Genomic DNA, 22,494 nt, shown 5'->3' with positions numbered 1-22,494 from the left:
TTGCCTGTTCAGTCTCCAGTGCTGAATATTATCAATCTTTTAATATTTGTCAAACTGGTGAAAAATAGTACCCAATTAATTTTCTAATTTGCTTCTTCCTGACTATTAGAGATGTCAAATTATCTTTTCAAAAGTCAAATGTCAAGTTCCCTTTTTAAAGCTCTATTACCTAACACCCCTCAACCCAAGTCCTACCACTAACCTAAGTCTTGACAATGTACATGTGAAAAACTCATTCAAGAACATGGCCATTTTGTTCCTTGACTGTTGAAAAACATCATCAAAAAGACATGACCACTGATTGACCTGTGAACTGGACTTGGGTACTCAGGGGCTCCTCACCCCCTCCCTTGTCTTTGGAATGTGGGTTCTGCGTACCTTTCCTGCTCCCAAAGGTTCTTCCAAGGACATAACTTTGAGATGCATTGTGGTGTTGAAAACACCCACACAGTATTTACCTTACTGAGCCTGTCAGGGCCTCTTTATAAACTTTTAAGATTGTGGCGGGGGGCGGGAAGGAGGTGCGGGAATTCATTTGTCTTGCTGCTGCCTCAGACCAGCCTTGTATGTTAGTTCTCTTTGTTATTATTAAAACTACCACTTACCAGCCTCTTTCTTTGGTCTCTCCCTGTCCTCCACATACAGAGTACAGTTTCAGATTGCACCAGGAAAGCTCGCCAGAGGCCTGGGAACCAACACTGAACTCTTCATCTTTAATGATATTCACCTCCACCCACGTAAGCCATCCACTTCCATGGACACAAATGAACTTGTCATTATCTGGAACTACTTGAACTTCTGAACTTAAATTCAGACATCTCATTCTGACTACTGCCTTCTTTCTACTCTTTCATGTCTCTTTCTCAGATATTCCCACAATACCTGTCAATTCATCTAATTGAGGCTTCCAGTCAATTAGATATTTGCAAGATCATCATACACAAGCAAGAAACACTTTTCCAAATGTGAGGCAATCAAAGCTTCAGAAAGCAATGGTTCTTGGTTTTGGGGGAGATTATATAACATCCAGTGATTTTTCAATCCAAGAAGGACTCGGGGAGTGGATGGGAACTTGGAGATTGGTTTGAGTTGTCACAACGACTAAGGAGTCATTACTGGCATTTAATGGAAATGTTTCCAAGGGATGTTATATGTTCTTCATATCTGGAACAGTCCCTTATAAAGAAGTACTGTCCCAATTAAAATATAAATAGTGGCCCTAGTTAAGATATACCAAACCCCCTCAATAATTTAAATTAAAAAGACAAATGCAGATGTACATAATTTTTTTTTATGATTTATAGGTTTCTGCTGACCCCTCAAGCCCATTTATGGAGCCCAGATTAAAAACTCCTGCATCAGATTTCTGAAATCTTTATAACATGCCATGATCTTGGAATTTTGTGCTCATGTGCTGACAGATGATTAATAGGGTACATCTGTACCAGAGTATTCCTAGTAGATCAGAAAATAACTCTAATCAAAATTACATCCTTAGGAAAGTAACTCAGAATAGTTCCTAAGATTGCATTTAAGAAGATTGCAATTAAGATTGCATTTTTTGACAGCTTTCATTAGAGTTTTAACTGTTGAACTCAGTCAGGCTCATGGTCTTAAAGAGACCCCATTACACCATTTAAGAAACAAGATTGACAGTTGTAGTCACATCAGAATAAATTCAATTATGCAAGATTTGTAATAGCAAATTTCTGGTATAAAAGGGAAAAACCTATATATGAATATGAGTCTAATATTCCTAAAACCTGAATTTTTTACTTAAAAAGCACTTTTTGTCATTAAAACTATACCAGGTATACAGTAGATTTGTGTTAAATACACTCTCATGCTTCCTTTGCAGGGTGTTCATTTACAAGAAAGCAATACTAATCATCCATATAACTTCCTGAATTTGTGTTCTATCACAGAAAGCCTTATCATTTCAGTAATTCTAGTTAATGTAATAGGATAATGTAATTATGTTTCATTTTGTAAGGTATACAACAGGGATCTCCTATTTTGCTGTCCCAGTTTTTCAATAAAGTTTTGATTATAGCCCAAAAACAAAAAAACACACAAAAAACAAAAAAACCCAGTTCCTACATAAACCAGATACTGTTTAAAAATATGACTGGCAGTGTTCAGCTGTTTCAAAACTTCTTTCTCTTGATACTTCTGCCATACTTGAAGCCCACAAAATAAACTGCTTCTCTTTCTCTTTGGGGAACGTCTAGTTAAATATGAACATGATAACCCGTTCACTTAGGTTTTCCATAGAACAGCTGAGGTTACAATTTTCACAAGGAGCTTCACTAAATCTAAGGATAATTTTTAAAATACCATAAAATGCATAAATTTTATGTAACATTATCATAATTAATCATAAACGCCTTCTTCTGTTTCATATTCCACCTGAAGAATTTATTATTATTTTTTTTAAATTTTTTTAACGTTTATTTTTGAGACAGAGAGACACAGAGCATGAATGGGGAGAGGGTCAGAGAGAGAGAGACATACACAGAATCTGAAACAGGCTCCAGGCTCTGAGCTGTCAGCACAGAGCCCGACGCAGGGCTGGAACTCACAGACAGAAAGATCACGACCTGAGCCGAAGTCGGACGCTCAACCGACTGAGCCACCCATACGCCCCTGAAGAATTTATTATTGAGGAAATTCCTTTTCCTGCTTTTCCTTGGAAAGGAATTAGGTAGAACTCACGTTTCCATAGAAAGTCTAGATAAACAATGGATTTTAAGGAGATTTTTAATCTTCATAGGGAATACATCAACATAAAAAAATTCATCAACGTTTGTACTGAAATTTTTCTTCTCAAAATTAGGTAGAGTTATTTCTTCTCTCCTCAATTACAGAAATAAGAATTCCTTTCAGTTGTAATTGTTTTAGCTTCCATTTACTGTATCCGATCCTTTTTGTCTTTATACATCATCACCCCCTTCACCTGAACCGAATAAGCCACCCAAGTGCCCCTCAAAAATAATTTTTAACTTAAAGATATTTTAGTAAATATTAATGTGACTATATCAGTGAAGAGTAGACCAATTTTCTGGATAATGAAGACAAAGACTGTATTAAGGTGAATTAGTTAATTTAGATTTCTTTTGAATCAGTAGAAGTCACAAAATTATTTTTCTTCTCTTATACAACTTTGCCTTTGGAGGCCTAACTAATAATGCTTCAAAATAATTAAAATGCTATTTTGAAAGTTACACTATTTGGTACTTCTCAATGTGGATAAATAACATTACATTATGTTATTATTTTCATATTATAAAGGCTTATAGTCTGAAGTTATAAGTTAAGTCACATAACTATTTACATAAAGAATATATATGAAAGTGATTATTCTTTAAACTATTTTGAGGTTTATGTTCAGACATTTATTTATTTATTTCTATTTTTTAATTAAAATTTTTTTAATGTTTATTCTTTTTTTATTTTATTTTTTTTAACGTTTTATTTATTTTTGAGACAGGGAGAGACAGAGCACGAACAGGGGAGGGTCAGAGAGAGGGAGACACAGAATCTGAAACAGGCTCCAGGCTCTGAGCTGTCAGCACAGAGCCTGATGCGGGGCTCGAACTCACAGACTCCAAGAACATGACCTGAGCTAAAGTCGGCCGCTTAACCGACTGAGCCACCCAGGCACCCCAATGTTTATTTATTCTTGAGAGAGAGAGAGAGAGCATGAGCAGGGAAAGGGTCAAGGGAAAAGGTCAAGAATCAGAAGCAGGCTCAGGCACCAAGCTGTCAGCACAGAGCCCGACATGGAGCTCAAACTCACAAACCACAAGATAATGACCTGAGCCAAAGTCAGATGCTTAACCATCTGAACCACCCAGCTGCCCCTCCATTCAGACATTTGGAAATGTACTATCTATTTATGGGAATTAGAAGTAAGACTGTGTAGATCTTTCTGACCATTGAAATTACCATATTTCATTCTTTTGAATTTTTACTTCCCCAAAACACCTGTGAGAACTCAAAAACCAATTTAATAAATTTTAAAAAACTACTATCCACAAATTTCTTATCTAAGAATTACTTTTGTTTATGTCTTTTTCCTTTTGATGACATCTACACATTTTAAACATAATTTACAGCTAATTTTCAATTAGTGTTTATTTACTATACATTAGGGAATAATCTAAAGACGAGTTGTGCATTAGTCCATAATTTCAAGGAAGTGACAATCTAGAGGCAGAATTTACCCAAAAGCAAGCAGTTATTGATTAGCTCCCATTTCATCTAGGGAAACAATGATGAATTGGATAGACATGATCGCTTCCCTTGTGGACTTTATATTCTCGTGAAGGATTCAGATACTAAGTTTGTATATAAATAGAGAAAATAACTACAACTTAACGATAATCAATAAAGAAAAAATGAATAGGGTGCTGTAAAATAAGTAAAAGGGAATACATTTTAGAAGATGTATTCAAGGCATGGTGCTGTGTTCCATCTTTGAGACAAAAACTCAAAGATGAAAAAGACATAGCTCTGATCTCCAGTTCACTATCTAGTGAAAGGCATACGATAAATATGTAAACAACTACATGTACCAGAATCAAATAAAAACCATAAAAAGATAAAAGCAACATATATAGAAATGAACAGTCACTAAACAATCCTGATTGGAATTATTCAGGAAGCATTTATGGGCAAGGTAATGTTTAAGTTGGATTTTGAAGGATGACTATGCTTTTGCTGATAGAATAATGAGTAAAAGGCAATATGACAAAAGGAAGAGAAGGGTGAAATTACACTCCAAATCCGGGAAATGTGACTATTTCACCTTTGGTTCAAGTGCATAAAAGGGGGCTTGTTGGGGCTAAATGACTGTGCTAACAATGAAACTAAGACCAAAATTGATTTTCTGTTCTATCTAGTTCAGTCTAAGGTAGCTGCTATTTCTTATCTAATTCATTTCTGTAAATATTTTTGGGTGCCTCCATTTTAGTTCCTAACAATTTCAATTCAAACTGGCCATTCTGAGAGACCTTATGGGTTACCCAGGGTATGTATACATGTGAATATGTGTTTTCACGATTTAGGATAGGTGTACATACCCACTCAAACATTTATATATGTATACATACCCTATAGTGTAAATCTCATTTTCTCTACACCTCTCCTGTCATCTCCTTTATTCACCTCCATACCTATCAGGCAATGGACACATGGCTATAAGACCATGACAGACAGCCTAATGAATGTCTATCAAATTCTTTAAATTAGAAAAAAGAAACAAGCTATAAATGCAATGAGGTAGCATTATTTTTATGAAAACATTTAAGCAGAAATGATAATCCCAAACCATACAGAACAATATTTTAGCATTAACCTGTGAAAGAAGAATAGTAAGTTGTAGGAACAACAGAGCTCTGGATTCTAATCTCAGCTTAACCATGACTCACCTGTATGACTCTGGACACGTCATGGAAGCACTCTGCGTTTTTATTTCCTCATAGGCAAAAAAGGAATGACAATATTCATCCTACCTCATAGGGAAGATGTTTGGACTATCTAATTAGTGATTGTAGAGTGTTATTAAAACACACTGCATAATTGTTATTTGGTCTGAGTCTCATCCTATGTAATCCAATGAGAGTTTTATTATGACCCTTTTAATTATGGCTGCAGATTTTATATAAGGCTTCCCATTTCCTCTACCTTATTCCTCATAAGAGAAACTTTGAAATATATCTCTGTGGTAAATATAGTAGCTCTCTTTTTCTAACTATCTGTTAAAGAAGGACTATTGAAACAATGAAGAATACTGTGTGGACCCAGAAGATATTATGAAAGACTAAGGACTACAATAGGAGGTCATTTTCTGCCTGAGGAGTCAATAAATTAGCTCCTTGACACAATTAGTAACAACTTCTGTAAAGGAACTATTGTACTTAATTTTAGAATCAACACCAAAAATTGCAATGAGCCAGTATTTCTTTACTACATACAAATTGTGATCAAATCAGCTTTTTACAGTGAGAATAGTAGACTTGAAGTCATGAATATCATTTAGTGAAAAAGCATTGGAACAAAAACTCTAACTTCCGCAGTTAGCGTCTGTTTATATTTGGGCAAGTAATTCCTTCTTGTTACTCTCTTTTTATTTTATTTTGATTACAAAAATCAAACTAAATAAGTAAAGTTTCTCAAAACTTAAAATTTAACAGTATTTGCTAAGCCTTTTCTAAGTTTTAAAGTGTTACATAAATGTTGCATTATTATTATTATTATTATTATTATTATTACTGTCTTGCCTTTGATACTTTCCAAAAAGTGCTGCTTAAAGGGTTATTGTCTATTTCCCTGTCAGTTTCCTAGGGGTCATAATGAAAAATTGTGTCATATAATGGAACCTTCTTGTCCTAGGTGATAAACTTGAGCATATCACAGTAGCTAATGCTCCTGTATAGATTATATCTCAGAACATGTGACTAACTTGAGTCCAGGGAATAGAAATTATTGCAAAAAGTACCTAAATAAATACATTGCATGGACTCAAGAAGGAAAGTAAATGCATAGATTTCAGGAAATCCTCTCAGTCATTTTTAATAAGTGAAGAAATTTCATTTGCTTTCTCTACCATCAACTTAACATCCATTGGTATCCCAGAGCTTCATATTTTTTTCTACCTCAGTTTTATTGAGGTATAACTGAAATAACATTGTGTAAATTTAAGGTGTACAACCTGCTGATTTGATATATTTATTTATTTATTTTTTTAATTTTTTTTTTCAACGTTTATTTATTTTTGGGACAGAGAGAGACAGAGCATGAACGGGGGAGGGGCAGAGAGAGAGGGAGACACAGAATCGGAAACAGGCTCCAGGCTCTGAGCCATCAGCCCAGAGCCTGACGCGGGGCTCGAACTCCCGGACCGCGAGATCATGACCTGGCTGAAGTCGGACACTTAACCGACTGCGCCACCCAGGCGCCCCAGATATATTTATATGTTGCAAAATGATCACTGTGATAGCATTAGCTAACATCACCATCCTGTTACATAATTATCATTTCCATTTTTGTGGTGAGAACATGTAAGATTTACTTTCTTGGCACTTTCAAGTACATAAGTTAGCATTATTACCTCTAATCACTATGCTATACATTAGATCTCCAGAACTTGTTAATCTTATAACAGGAAGTTAGTACCTTTTGACTAATATCTCCCATTTCCCCCACACCCAGCCCTTCATAACCACCACTTTACTGTTTCCCTTAGTTCGATTTTTTTTAGATTCCACATATAAGTAATATCATACAGTATTTGTGTTTCTCTGCCTGATTTGTACACTTAGCATAATGCTAAGTTTCATCCAAGTTGTTGGTTGTTGCAACTGTCAGGATTTCTTTCACTCTCATGGCTAAGTAATACTCCATTGTGTGTGTGTGTGTGTGTGTGTGTGTGTGTGTATCACATCTTCTTTATTTATTCATTCATTAAAGACACTTAGGTTATTTCCACATCTTGGTTATTGTGAATAATGCTGCAATGAACATGGAGTACAGATATCTCTTTGAATCCTGGTTTTATATTCTTTGAATATATTCCCTAAAGTGGATATATCCCCAAAGTGGGATTGCTGGATTATCATTATGGCAGTTCTATTTTTAATTTTTTGAGGAACCTCCATATTTTTTCCATAGTGGCTACACCAATTTATATTCCCACCATAGTACAAAAGTGTTCTCTTTTCTCCACACCCTTACTAGCACTTATTTCTATAGCTTTTGTCTTACCCACTTAAGGATACAGAGAAGTGTCATGGGTCCATCTTACTTTTCAGAGTAGAAAACTGTGGAATCAGAATCAGGGTTGTACCCCACGGTGACATCTCACTTTCTGAAATAGGATTAGAGAACCACTAATGGGAACAGGAATGCAAATAGCGTTTGGAAATTCTGCCTCAGGTCTCACTTGAGTCCCAAACAATCCACAGCTGATACCTTCAGAATTTAGAGATATTATTTATGGATCAACATAAGTTTAGCTATTTGCTTTTTCAATGGATTTATCAGTCTTACAGAGATTATTAACATCTGTTTATTTACTTGTTTTTTAATTGAAGAGATTATTTAAACTAGCATGCTAGCATTACAGGTAGCTGGAGGGTAGTCTCACGTGAGGTCTGGAGATCACAGAGGTATAAAGGATGTAAGCTCACTTAAGAATTCACTCACAGTTCTTTTCTTGGTTACTTTTAGATATCACAGGATTGTGGTTTCCTTCCTTCACACCACAAAAGTCACTAAAATGCCAGCAACTTTTGCTAAATTTCAGTGGTCCTTAAAATCAGCTTATTAACACAGTCACCAGGGATTTTTAAAAATATATATTTCTGGGCCCCAACCCCTGAAGATCTATGCTGCAGCCTAAGCACTGATAAGCCAGTTATAGAAAACACTGCTCTACTCTTGCCTACTTTCCTCAAAATAGTATCATCATTATCTTCATCATCAACACCATCATCACCATTCATTGACAGTTTATTAAATGCCATGTGCTATGCCAAGTACTTTTTATTTAATACTTAAAATCCTGGAGAGTATTTTATCCATGTAGCAATATGGAAACTGAAGAAGGAAGAGATTAAATAACACAGACACCAAATGGTGGAGCTAGGATTCAAACCTGATCTGTCCAACTCCAGTCTTTCCCTTTGATAATACCTCATACTTGACTCTCCACAAAATTTTTTTTTCAACAGTCTTTCTACGTCCCTTCTTTTCTTTCCTGTTCCTTGCTTATGAAACACAAGCTTGGCTTTTCCAAGAAGTTTTGTAAACATTCCAAAAACGTGTTGAAAGCAATTTTTAAATGCCCTTTTACCTCAGAAAACATCTCCCAAAACTTGGAAATAGACCGTTTTTTTGAATTGACAAAACCTATTTCACTTAATTGCATTATTTTTACTGTCAGTCTACTCCAACTCAGAGTTTTTTCATGTGCACCCTTTTCCCCAGTTTTCCAAGTGTAACTGATTCGTACACTAATTTGACTAATGTATCTAAAAGTCTCACACATAATGCTTTCATTTTCTGTGTGTCAATGTTGAAGCAAAAATAAAACATTTTTTTCTAAGTGGCACTGAAACTCAGATTCTTTGTTTTGAGAGTTACAATAGAAATGATTAATAAAGATTACCTGAAACTGTCATGATCATGATTAAAGTCTAAATGTTAGTCACTGATATTTACTAATCTGCTCTACTGGGCCTTGAAAGAGGCTTAAACCTCGTCTCAAAAACTCTCCCACTTAACAAATTATATTATAAGCCAAAGGTAATATGATAATTCTTAAACTTTTTGCTTCATTTTCCAGAATTAAAAATCAAATGCTGGTTCCAGATTTTTAAAAAAGGAAACACACACATCTACAAATACATATAGAGTAAGAATCTTAAAATTATCTTTTTTGTGTAACATTTTAATGACTGGAATATTTGTTTCTCATTGTGGTCCTTCCAATATGTGAGTTCAACAGAATTCTGACAGCAATGAAATAGTATGTTTGGCTGCTGTGATAGTAAGGCCCATTGTATCAGTGAAAACTTCTTTTAGATGGGAAAACGTCCTTTCCATCCTGACTTTCATGACCCTCAGCTCTCCTTAACTATTTATTCTCTTAGGCAAAAAATATTTATGGATATATGAGTGACAAACATTACAATTAAGTTCTACTTTTGTAGTACTTGCCAAATAAATTAAATCATTAAAAAAGAACACAACTTTGTACTTTTTATTTTGCATTTAATATTCAAGGACTACAATAAATAGATAAAGAAATGGCATATTTTGATTTTTTCCATATACTTATTTACTTTATAACTCTAAACGGTTATTCCTTATACACAGGAACAGAATACATCAATTAGTGTAAATCCAATGATACAATCTCATCCCAGTAGAACAAGAGACAAAAAAAAAAAGTAGTCATTTCAGCAAATAGCAAAGAAAAAGCTGCTTTAAATGTCAAGGTCTCCATTCTAGTTTTTGGTAAATAAATAAATATATATATTTAGTATATTTATTATTGTTATATTATTATATATAATATATAACATATTATTATATTTATTATTATTATATTTGGTAAATAAATATATTTAATTAATTAATTTATTTATTTATTTTGGCAGAGAGAGAAGTTAAGAAAGAGAATCCCAAGCAGGCTTCCCACTGCCACACTGCCAGGGCAGAACCCAATGCAGGGCTTAAACTCACGAACTGTGAGATCATGACCTTAGCAGAAGTCATATGCTTAACTGACTGAGCCACCCAGACACCTGGACAAACTAGATTTTAAACTAAAGGTTGTAACAAGACATGAAAAAGAGCATTACATAATAATTAAGGGGTCTATCTATCAAGATCTAAAAACTGTAAACATTTATGCCCCCAACTTGAGAGCACTCAAATACATAAAACAATTAACAATCAACATAAAGAAACTCATTGATAATAATACCATAATAGAAGGAAACTTTAATGCCTGACTTATAGCAATGGACAGATTATCTAAGCAGAAGATCAATAAGGAAACAATGGCTTTGAATAACACTGGAACAGATGGATTTAACAGATGTATTCAGAGCATTTCATCCTAAAGCAGCAGAATACACATTCTTTTCAAGTGGAACATTCTCCAGAGTAGATCACAAACTGGGTCACAAATCAGGCCTCAACAAGTACAAAAAGACTGAGATCATACCATGCATATTTTCTGACCACAACACTATGAAACTTGAAGTCAACCAAAAGAAAAAAATTGGAAAGATCATAAGTACATGGAAGTTAAAGAGCATCCATCCTACTAAAGCATGAATGGGTTAACCAGAAAATCAAAGAAGAAATAAAAAAGTAAATGGGGGCACCTGGGTGATTCAGTCGGTTGAGTGTCCAACTTCTGCTCAGATCATGATCTCACAGCTCGTGACTGCGAGCCCTGCGTCGGCCTCTGTGCTGACAGCTCAGAGCCTTGAGCCTGCTTTGGATTCTGTCTCCTGCTCTCTCTGCCCCTAACTCACTCACATTCTGTCTCTGTCTCTCTCAAAAATAAATAATCATTAAAAAAAAATAAAAAAGTAAATGGAAGCAAATGAACATGAAAACATGACAGCCCAAAACCTTCGGAATGCAGCAAAGGCAGTCACAAGAGGGAAGTAGATGGCAATACAGGCCTATATTAAGAACCAAGAAAACTCTCAAATACACAAACTAACCTTACACCTAAAGGAACAGGAAAAGGAACAGCAAATAAAGCATAGAACCAGCAGAAGAAGGGAAATAATAATGATTAAAGCAGAAATAAATGATATAGAAAGAAAAAAAAAAACAGAACAGATCAATGAAACTAAGAGCTGGTTCTTTGAAAGAATAAACAAAGTGATAAACCCCTAGCCAGATTTATCAAAAATAAAACAGAGAGGACCCAAATAAATAAAATCATGAATGAAAGAGGTGAGATCACAACCAACACCACAGAAATACAAACAGAATTATAACAATATTATAAATATATGCCAACAAACTGAGCAATCTGGAAGAGATGGACAAAATCCTATAAAGATACAAACTACCAAAATGAAACAGGAAGAAATAGAAAATTTGAACAGACCCATAGCCACAAAGAAATTGAATCAGTAATCAAAAATCTCACAACAAACAAAAGTCCAGGGTCAAATGGCTTCCCAGGGGAATTTGACCAGACATCTAATGAAGAGGTAATACCTAGTCTTCTCAAACTGTTCCAAAAAATAGAAATGATAGCAAAACTTCCAAACTCATTTTATGAGGCCAGTATTACCTTGATTCCAAAACCAAAGACACCATTAAAAAGAAGAATTACAGACCAATATCCCTGATAAACATGAATACAAAAATTCTCAACAAGATACTAGCAAATTGAATTTAACAGTATGTTAATTCACAATCAAATGGGATTTATTCCTGGCCTAGAGAGATGGTTCAATATCTGTAAGTCAATCAGTGTAATACACCACATTAATAAAAGAAAGGATAAGAACCATATGATCCTCTCAATAGATACAGAAAAAGCATTTGACAAAACACAGCATCCATGTTCAACAAAGTAGGGATAAAAGGAACCTACCTTAACATCATAAAAGCCATATACAAAAGACCCACAGATAATAGCATCCTTAATGGGGAAAAACTGAGAGCTTTTCCCCTAAGGTCAGGAACATGACAGTGATGTCCACTCTCACCACTGTTGCTTAACATAGCCCTAGAAGTCCTCAGCAATCAGACAACAAAAAGAAATAAAAGGCATACAAATCAACAAAGAAGAGGTCAAACGTTCCCTCTTTACAGATGACATGATACTCTGTAGAAAACCCAAAAGACTCCACACACACACAAAAAAAAAATTGCTAGAACTGACACATGAATTCAACAAAATTATAGGATATAAAATCAATGTACAGAAATCTGTTGCATTTCTTTTAAAGAAATTTTTTTTAACGTTTATTTATTTTTGAGAGAGAGACAGAGCATGAGTGGGGTTGGGGCAGAGAGAGAGGGAGACACAGAATCAGAAGCAGGCTCCAGGCTCCAAGCTGTCAGCACAGAGCCTGATGCGGGCCTCGAACTCATGAACCATGAGATCATGACCTGAGCTGAAGTCAGACACTTAACTGACTGAGCCATCCAGGTGCCCCGAAACCTGTTGCATTTCTATACACAAATAATGAAGCAGCAGAAGGAGAAATCAAGGAATCAATCCCATTTACAACTGCACCAAAAATCATAAGATACCTAGGAATAAATGTCACCAAAGAGGTAAAAAGAGATCTGTATGCTTAAACCTCTAGAACACTTATGAAAGAAATTGAAGAAGACACAAAGAAATGGAAACACATTCCATGTTCATGGATTGGAAGAACAAATATTGTTAAAATGTCTATACTACCCAAAGCAATCTACACATTCATTGCAATCCCTATCAAAATAACACGGGAATTTTTTACAGAGCTAGAACAAATAATTCTAAAATTTGTATGGAGCCACAAAGTTCCCTGAATAGCCAAAGTAATCCTGAAGAAGAAAGGAAAGCTGGAAGCATTACAATTCTGGACTTCAAGATATATTACAAAGCTGTAGTCATCAAGACAGTTGGTACTGGCACAAAAACAAACACATAGGTCAATGGAAGAGAATAGAGAAACCAGAAATGGACTCACAACACTGTGGTCAACTAATCTTCAACAAAGCAAAAAATAAGATCCAATGGAAAACAGTCTTTTCAACAAATGGTGTGGGAAAACTATACAGTGATATGCAGAAGAATGAAACTGGACTACTTTCTTATACCACACACAAAAACAAATAAAAAATGAATGAAAGTCCTAAAGGGAGATCTTCAAAAACCTAGAGGAGAACATAGACATCAACCTCTTTGACCTTGGCTGTAGCAACTTCTTACTAGACATGGCTGGAGGCAAGGAAAAGAAAGGCAAAAATGAACTAATGGGACTTCATCAAGATAAAAACCTTCTGCACAGCAAAGGAAATAATCAACAAAACTAAAAGTTAGTCTATAGAATGAGAGAAGATATTTGACAATGACATATTGGATAAAGGATTAGTATCCAAAATCTATAAAGAACTTATCAAACTCAACACCCAAAAACCAAATAATCCAGTTAAGAAATGGGCATAAGACATGAACAGACATTTCTCTTCTCTTTTTAAAATTTAAATCCAAGTTACTTAACATAGAGTGTAATAATGGTTTCAGGAGTAGAATTTAGTGATTCATCACTTGCATATAACATATAACTTGTTGCTTATCCCAACAAGTGCCCTCCTTAAAGTCCATCACCCATTTAGCCCATTCACTCCCCACCCCACTCACCTCCCTGTACAGACATTTTTCTAAAGAATATATCCAGATAGCTCTTTGTTGAGAGTAAAACGGTAACATTTTACTCTTCTTGTGCACATAATTACATACATAAAAATAGCTAAACAGCATGTACTTTAAAAGAATATATGATGAACTCGTTTTCATGGTAATATTAATAATGTTGATATCCCATTACAACTTGATTTTTAACTGAAGGTATCCATTATATGGATGTATCATTATTTACTTAACCAATCTCTCATGTATAACTTGAAACCCAGTTTTTTTGACATTGTAAAGAAGGGATAAATGTCAGCACATTTATGAATATTTTGTTAGGTTAAATTCTTAGAAGTGGAATCAGTGATAAAGGATTTGTATATTTAAAACATGCTGCCTTAGTGATTATACTTAGTCTGTGGGGTCAGTGACACAGAACTCTCTGTAGTAAATGGGCTTTCTTGAGTAGGGTTCAGATTTTAGAACAAATAGTACATTTGCTGACTTTTGAAATGTGATTAATAACTGACTATTAAAGACAGTCCTACAAGGTAAAGGCAAAAAAAAAAAAGTCACAAATCCTTTAGAAGCAACTGAGATAGTTGAAAGATAGTGGAAAGATGCATAGTTGCTGAACAACTGTCAACAATCCAGGGCTCATTGCAGGGGGTTGGGGTGGAGAAGGTATGAACTGCTTCTGTGGTTGCATTCAGAAGCTCATGTCTATTTTAGCACCAGCTGGTCTTATACTTTCTTCCTACTCTTCCAATTCCTTTCCTTGCTGAGTTCCAGTCTAGCCTCTGGACTTTGAAGTGGTGTGTTCCCTTTCAATGTTCAGGCCCCAGAAAATACAGATAATTTTGAGAGAGACAGAGCAGGAGTGGAGCAGGGGCAGAGACAGAGAGGGAGACACAGAATCCGAAACAGGCTCTAGGCTCTGAGCTGTCATCACAGAGCCCGACGTGAGGCTCGAACTGGGGAACAGCGAGATGACCACTTGAGCTGAAGTCAGAAACTCAACCAACGGAGCCACCCAAGCACCCCCCATTTTTTTTTCCTTAATTTGATTTTAGAGAGAGAGACAGAGCAAGAGCAAGCACAAGTGGAGCAGGGGGCAGAGAGAGAAATACAGTCCTAAGCAGGCTCCACTCTTGGTGGGGAGTCTGACACAGAACTTGATCCCACAACCCTGGGATGGTGGTCTGAGCCTAAACCAAGATTTGGAGGCTCAACCAACTGAGCTACCCAGGCACCCCAGGCGTCAGATAATTTCTTAATAGATGGTGTCAGTTTTGCTTATAAACTGTAATCTGATCATTGTCCCCAATAAATATCCAATAATGTACTGGGACAAGCCAATGAGTACCCTGTTACTTTGATATCTGAGATCAGCATCTTCTGCAATCTTTGCAATTCCCTATAATCTTGGGCCATAGCAGAAAAGGGATAGTTTCTTTTGAGGCAGAGATGAAGAAATGGAGTTGCAGCGTGGGAAAGGGCAAGGAAACATTGATCACAATAGAGAAAATTGACCTTAATGTACAGTCTCAACAGCATATCTTTGTATGGGAAGGATTTGGAGCACATTCATTCATTTCTTATTCAGTCATTCATTTATTGATTAAACATTTATTAAATAACCATGAAGAATCAGGCAATTAGTCACTGGGAAGTCAACATTGAATACTTCACGGTCATTGCCCAGAAGGGGCTCACAGTCTGAAAGATGCACATGCAATATTTTTAGTTCTATCTAAACTTAGAAATGGGGAGAAATGGTAAATATAGTTTCCAATATAAAGCTTAAGTTGGGATTGAAGAAGTAGCAGAATTGGCCTGAGCACAGTCTGCAGCTAAATAACAGGTTGTAATGTCTGGGTGCCCTGGACCCTGAAGAACCTAGGATTGTATCTTACAATTGCATTTAGGTGATGAATCACATGTGCTTAAAGAATTAGCACTTAATGGCATATCATGGCTATGTTACTGAACTAAGTGCTACTAAGTAAGAACAATTATGCCTTGACTTCATGAAGTTTATATGTAAATTCATTGGTCATTGGAGCACCTGAAGAAGAGGAGAAAAAGAGATTTATTTGATGTTTGGCTAGTGAGTGAGAAGTAAACCTGATACAAGATCTTTTAAGACAAGTTATCAGAATGGTTTTGGCTGAGTTGAGCTCATCCCAGAAGCCACCTACCTAGGTCGAGAAGGAAAGCTGCATAAAACACAGAGTTAAGAAGCAGCTATCTTAGAGCAGCTAATCTGTCTCAATTTTCTCACTAGTTCCTTCAGAAAAGCTGTACCACCTTGTTTGAAAACAACGTGCAATGGTTAGTCAATATTGGAAAGGATGACAGTGCAAAATCAAAGGAAAAGGCAACAATTAAAATTACATTGCAAAATTATGATAAGAAACACATTACCCAGGGGAGATTGTGCTAGCAAAAGCCAGATAACTGAAATAAAAAATCTGGCATCTGTGAACTTTGTGATTAAGTAGAATACAAAATGAATGTTTAGGAATTTCAATTAAATTCTATGCTTCTCTTTGGTGATGATCCCACTTAGTTTTATGATACTCCAGGTGTCTCCAGCTATCTGAAAGGGTGTTGTGAAATTTTGTAAGCAAAATAAACTTACTAAAGACAAATAATTAGGTACAAGAAAATATGCTTGACTGGAACTCATGAGATTTGAATTCTATTTTAGTTTGCCAATAACTAGTGTGAATTTGAACAAAAGAATTCTTTCTCTCAGTTTCTTCACTTTTAAGTTACGGAAACTGACTGGTTTTTACAGTACCATCTAATGGTATAATTTTGTTTTTTTGAACACCTCGGGCCCCATATATGTAAGGGGCTGGGCAGGAAGTGGTATTTGTGATTTGGAAATCAGAGTTTTGTAACTCTCCAAAACTGAGGACTCATTATTACATGCTAAATAACCTCATACTTTCTTTGGGAAGATGGGGATGAAAAATTGCCTTGCAGCTGGGAAGACCCACAGAGCACACAACTAAGCCCAAGGGAAAAGTAATACTTATTGGAGGCTGAGTCTGGCAGTGAAGAAGGGATGGGCCAAAGGAACCCATAAGGGGACTTTTTCCTACCTATCTTATTATTTCTTGGGAACTTCTTTTTTTTTTATTGTATTTTATTATTATTTTATTTTATTTTTCCTAATAAATGTCACTAATATCTGACTCAATAAAGTACCATAATAGTCATTTTCTGGGATTTTACAATCCCTGAAGTCACGTTGCTGATTGCTTTACTTTAGTCTTGGCAGAAGCAGGTAACATACCCCTGCTTTTACATGATTTACAACTGAACAAAGCCTTTTGTTTTCCCCTGCTCAGTTCTTAATAGGGAAGAACAATTGTTTTTTTGTGTTTTGTTTTTAATTTGAAGGAATCATTCTGAGCTGCAGTCAACACCCATCCCAGGCATGTAGAGTCAAGTGTTGTGGCCAGCCAAAAGGTGACTTTTGGGTCAGGTATTAACAGCGAAACGGCATTCAGATATTTTACCTATTGGGTGTTAAAAGACTTACTTGTGAAATACTTAAATACAGGACATTGTGGCTTTAAAAAGTGTGCAAATGTTTAGGTTGCCACCATTTCAAGTGGTTGCTCACAACACAACCAAGGTGTGGCATTTGTACCACACAGGTCCTATCTTGCTGATTATTTATGGTAATTACACAGGAAGTGAATGAACACAGTGCAAGCTGGAAAAATAAAGAGAGGTTGTGATTTGAGGGGATGGGAAGGGAGAAGTGAAGAGATAAAGGGATAGTGAACAAAATGGGTGTGGTGTATGTTCTGATTCTGAAACCTTAGTATCTGTCAACCATGCTGTAGATATAAAGATCTCTGTAGCATTGAAACTACTAGAAATCCCCTTTAAGCTTTTGTTCCTAACTGCTGCTTTTGAAATGTATCCTCTTAAATACACACTAGAATTGCCAAAGAACTATTTTCCAATTTAAAGCAAAATAAAGTAATTTGCCATCTCTTATCTGAATCTTTATGTGCTGATTGGAAACTATTGTTTGCACAAAACCATTTGTTGATATTTCCAATTTATTATTCTTCTGCTATGCTGCTGAATAGTTCTTTCCATAAGCATCTGCAAAATTTAAAACATACATTTCCAAACAGTTTCTTGTTTAAAGGATTTCAAAACTTTTTGTTTATAGTACTGATTAAAAAAAAAAGAACTTGGGGAATATTTCATATTCTGTTTGGTTTGATTCATACTAGTATCTACTTTAGCTTTAGTATATATTACATATTTAGTATATATTAATATATATACTATATACTAAATAATGTATAATTACAATTATAATACATAAAGTAATTATGTTTAAAATATATAATTAATATATTATATGTATATATAATATATACAAATTTATATTTAGTCCATTTTTGTTAAACTGTCTAAGCTTTAGCTTTCTTAGCAGTAAAACGGGATCTGAATACTTCCTAAAAATTACTGAAAGGATGAAACAAGATAATTAGACAAACAACTAGCACAAATTCTGACAGTGGCAGTTAATGAATGAATGTATATTATTAGCCTGACAAACACAGTTACATCTTCCAGATGTTTATTATATAGATATCAAAGGTCCAAAGGATAATTAGAGATACGAATTCAGAGATCTTGAGAGTCCCATCATTCAAAATTCTGCATCTATTCACATAATTTATATTATGTGGTCAGGAAAGGTTTCCTTGTATATATGTTTGTCAGATAAATAGGATGAGTATGAGCTAGGCATCTTGAAGAAGGGAGTGAAGAATAAACAAAGTGGGGATAGGGATTAGGTCAAGGAGAGGAAATGAACCTACGCAAAGTTTTGCTGAGGCTCCCAAACTTGGCTGTATATTGGAATCATCTGGGGAGCTTTAAAAACATATTGATCCCTAGCCCTGGGTCCCACCCCCAGAGTTCTGATTTAATTGGTCTGGGATGCTTAGACTAATGGGATTTTTTATAGTTCTCCAGATGATTCTAATGTACATTCAAGGTTCAAAACTATTGTTCTACAGGCAAGAAATCGGGGACCTGCAAGAAAACAGAGAGAAAAGAAAGGTAATGGGTAAGGAGGATAGAGTGGCTAAGATGGAAGAAGTGGACAATTCACGAAACGTCTTGCAGGCTGTGCAGTGCTATCCTGTGCTGAACTATGCTAAGGACTTCAGGCTTTGTTCTGAACAGAGAATACTTGCAAGGAAAGGTCTTGCTTTCACTGGGTGCAGGGTCAAAAACTGTAAAAGTAATTCTAGAGGCAGGAAAGGGCATCTGGGTGGCTTAGTCGGTTGGGCACCCAACTCTTGATTTTGGCTCAGGTCATGGTCTTGCTGATTGTGGGATTGAGACCCACATGGGGCCGTGTGCTGACAGTGTAGAGCCTGCTTGGGATTCTCTCTCTCTCCCTCTCTCTGTTACCCCCCAGCTCCCATGTGTGTGCACTCTCTCTTAAAAAAAAAAAAGACTAGAGGCAAAAGAGAAGTTTCATGAATTAGTTTGCAGTTGTGCAGGCTAGAGAAGATGGTAGCCTGAGCCAGGGCAGTGGCAGTGGATTGGAAAACAATGGAATGATTTGAGAGAACTTAAAGGAAGAGCTGACAGAAGTTAGTGACTGACTGGAAAACAGGGTGAGATGCCATTAAGGGTAAGCCAGAACAAGTGGAAGTCTGTGAGAAGAATGTAAATTCAGTGTTGGAAATGCTGATTTGAAGTGTCCAATGGATGTCTAGATGGAATTGCTGGTAAGCAGCTAGATATGCAATTCTGGACCTAGAGAAAGCAAGCATGGGGTCATGTGCATTGGATACTGAAGGCAAGGGATCTGTGACTCAGGTCTCACACAGACTTCCTTTTCCTCCTTTCATTGTACCTCCATGGGGCTGGCCCCACTGGACCTGAACTTCATTTAGGGCCTGTCACGCAAATCATCTTTTAACTTAGCATGTAATGTCAGTATAATACTAAAATAAAGGGGGGAAATGAGAGGAAGACAACTTATTACAGAGAACTACTTTGTCACAACTCTTTCTGTGGAGATGGTAAGACACTGCATAAGCACCAGAAAGACAAAATCAAATATGACATGGGCTCTGCATCCCACAAACCAAAGTTGTTTCTTGGCAGCCATGTTTTTTCTTACCTGATCCTGGCCCCTTGGTCAAAGCTAATTGGACCAAATGTAGTACCTAACTCCTGCGGGACCAATCTGATACACTCTCTGGAGAATTTAAACTGAGAGACATATTAATCACAGAGCTCTGGAAGGAAAGTCAAAGGATTCCTGCTGTAGAATTGCCTTGTTTCCTCCACTCCTGTGAATAGTTATTAGACTTTTCCTTGGATTCTGTATGGCAGATTATACTCATGGTCCCGGCATAATGTCCATAAATTCTTGTTTAAATTGGAAATATTCTAAATATTTAACATAATGCAGCCATTGCAAAATTGGGAAGCCCTCTAATTTACTCTTTAATACTGTCTTGCAAGATTATTCATTAAATGAAAAAAAAAGGCACTGGAAGAGTAATATGGATAGTATCATCTCATGTGAAGAAAAAAATTTCTGTGCAGGTATGCATAAAATTTGAAATGACTGACAGCCAAATTTTTTTTTAAATTTTTAATTTTTGCGACAGAGAGAGACAGAGCATGAGCAGGGGAGGGGCAGAGAGAGAGGGAGACACAGAATCGGAAGCAGGCTCCAGGCTCTGAGCCGTCAGCACAGAGCCTGATGCGGGGCTCGAACCCACAGACTATGAGATCATGACCTGAGCTGAAGTCGAACGCTTAACCAACTGAGCCACCCAGGTGCCCCTGACAGCCAAATTTTAATAGTACTTCCTTCATCTGGGTTTGAAATTGTATAGTTAGTATTTAATTTTTGTTTTTTTTTTAAGTTTAAAGATTTTTTTCTGTTTTTCTTAACCTAGCTTGAATTGATTTTTGTAACTAGTAATCAAAAGACTCTTCACACAATTGAAAGCATGGAGATAAAAAAACCTCAAGAAGCTTAACTCTGTAGTGAGACTCGGAGAGGGGCAGAGCATTAAGTTGGAATGACATTAATAATTAGAAAAGATATTAATTAGGAGGTGTAGTCAGACTCCAGATTATAGCAGTCTGATATTTTTCCAAGTTTATCACTTTATAAACAACAACCCCAGGTTCTAGGAATAATTGAGTATGAATTATCCTTCTTGCCGTACAAGTATCTGAAGATAAAGCTTATAAACCTGTCCAATTTATAATAGCATAAGAGATTGTTTTGAATATTTGAAACATTTTCAACTGAAATTTTTGAACCTAGTCTGGATTTAGTGGCAGTAGGAAAATGTTTGTGCTAACTTGTCCTTAATAACTGCTTCAGTATCAGTATCAACTTCTAAATCTATAAACACCTCCATTAATCTTTTATTTGACATGATATCTAGAACAAAATGACAGCAAACTCAGCAAAGATATTTAAAATATCCAGCTACTTGAAGAATAAAAATATGCCATCTAGTTTATGCATACCCCCAAGGAATAAAAAAGTGATGTTATTTTGTTTAAGTGTGTCTACCACAATCTACTGCCAGCATTTTTCAATTAACAATTTCCTCTCATTACTAAAAGGTAACAGTGTAGCTTGTACACTCATCTAGATTCCATGCAGTTATGAATAATCTCTCAGTGGTATCAGTTTAAAAATGATTTGATTTTTTCAAAGATGTAGGCATATGCAATTAATTGTGACAGTGATTTTTAGCTCATATTTACTGCAAAATATAACACATTGAGGAGAATCTATAGAAAAATGCAAATGTTACCATCTCACATATTAGGAAATAGAACACTGCTGGCAACCTAGAAGTGCACCCATGTATGCCTAAAAGAGTGTATCCTCCCCCCTTTCCTTTAGATATAACCATTATTATGATTTTATGATAATAACTTTATATATATACCTATACATATACGTATAGGTATATGTATATATATAGTTTTAAGACCTAAGGTAAAGGTAGGGGCACCTGGGTGCACAGTCAGTTAAGCTCTGACTCTTGATTTTGGCTCAGGTCATCTTACAGTTTTGTGAGTTTGAGCCCCATGTTGGGCTCTGTGCTCACAGTGTGGAGCCTGCTTGAGATTCTCCTCTCTCTCTCTGTCCCTGCCCCTGTTCTCACTCTCTTTGTCTCTCAAAATAAATAAACTTTAAAAAAAAAAAGAGGGTGCCTGGGTGGCTCGGTCGGTTAAGCAACCAACTTTGGCTCAGGTCATGATCTTGGGGTTTGTGAGTTTGAGGCCCACGTTGGACTGGCTGCTGTCAGCACAGAGCCTGTTTCGGATCCTCTGTTCCCCCTCTCTCTCTGCTCTTCCCCCCGTCACACTCCCTCTCTCAAAAAATGAATAAACATTAAAAAAAAAACAGACCTAAGATAAATGCAGTTTGGTGTGAACCTGATAATTGTATCCAAAATTTTATTTGAAACTGTATTTTTATAGAATAGGGATCTCCAGAGCAACATTGTTCAACAGAGCTTTCTGTAATAATGGAAATGGCTCAAAAATCA

The sequence above is a fragment of the Lynx rufus genome, unplaced genomic scaffold, assembly GCF_022079265.1.
Source record: "Lynx rufus isolate CCGP_SWC_20201006 ecotype Redwood Valley unplaced genomic scaffold, mLynRuf1.p SCAF_7, whole genome shotgun sequence".
In the NCBI taxonomy this organism is placed as follows: Eukaryota; Metazoa; Chordata; class Mammalia; order Carnivora; family Felidae; genus Lynx; species Lynx rufus.
This window is presented reverse-complemented; position numbering follows the sequence as displayed.